General features: G+C 38.9%; 1 protein-coding gene across 1 annotated transcript in view; it reads right to left on the bottom strand.

The window, feature by feature from the left end:
• The window catches only part of LOC107300481 (chloride channel protein 2-like), a gene marked incomplete at both ends in the record, with an annotated part of 26,173 nt that overhangs the window by 6,542 nt on the left and 18,557 nt on the right, over positions 1-1,074 (bottom strand). The gene's annotated exons all lie outside the window — the stretch shown is intronic.

Consider the following 1,074-nt stretch of genomic DNA (forward strand, 5'->3'; position numbering starts at 1 on the left):
CCAGAGGGAAGGACGAGAAACAATGGTTGGAAACTGATCAAGGAGAGAAGCAACCTGGAATTAAGGAGAAACTTCCTGACAGTGAGGACAATTAACCAGTGGAATAGCTTGCCCCCAGAAATTATGGGCACTCCATCACTGGAGATTTTCAAGAAGAGACTAGACATTCACCTGTCTGAGATAGTGTAGGCTGGACTAGAAGACCTCCAAGGTCCCTTCCTATTCTATTCTATTCTATTCTATTCTATTCTATTCTATTCTATTCTATTCTATTCTCTCAATCATTACAAGATTGAGGGTTGGACTGGATGACCTTAGTGGTTTCAGCTCTGAGAGTGGGGAGGAATTAGGACTGAAGAAGCTTCTTGGATGAGAAGCGAGACATTTCTAAGGAAAATCAAGAAAGTCCAGTTGTTATTTGGAGAAAAGCACCCTTGGGATGCCTTAGATTAATCTAACGGCCCTGAAAAATATCCGTTTATTGCGGAAAATTGATGAATAGCCCTCGCGATTTCATCTTCTCTCCTCAAGAAGCAATGACGCACAAAGGCACGACGACGACAACAAAAGATTAGAATGAGGCAGCACTAAAATCCAGAGAGCTGAACTTTAAAGGAATTATTTTTAAGCATCCTCCTTCTCTTTTGAGATCTCCGGTGGGCCAAAGTTTACTGGTGCTGTCAATCAACTTTAATATTTGCAAGGAAGCATAAATATCAAAAGAAGGAAAGAAGACGCTCCCTCACTCCTTCTAAAGCACACTTAATCTGAGGTAACCCACACTTATGGCATTCGACAACTCCTTCAGAAACAAGCGGTTGCAAATTTGGAGAGTCAATTTGCACTACAGGAAGACGACAGTGCAATTTATTTACTTATTTATTTATTTATTATTTTAATTTGTATACCGCCCTTCTCCCATAGGACTCAGGGCGGTTCACAGCATATTAAAAACAAATAATATACCCAAAATACAAAAAATACACAATACAAAAATACAAAAGAATAAACCCTGATAAAAGCCGAATTAAAACCAAATATTCCCAGCTGTGTTTCCGATTAAAATACTTTTAA

Source organism: Protobothrops mucrosquamatus, unplaced genomic scaffold, assembly GCF_001527695.2.
Source record: "Protobothrops mucrosquamatus isolate PMUCROS unplaced genomic scaffold, P.Mucros_1.0 scaffold7223, whole genome shotgun sequence".
Classification (NCBI taxonomy): Eukaryota; Metazoa; Chordata; class Lepidosauria; order Squamata; family Viperidae; genus Protobothrops; species Protobothrops mucrosquamatus.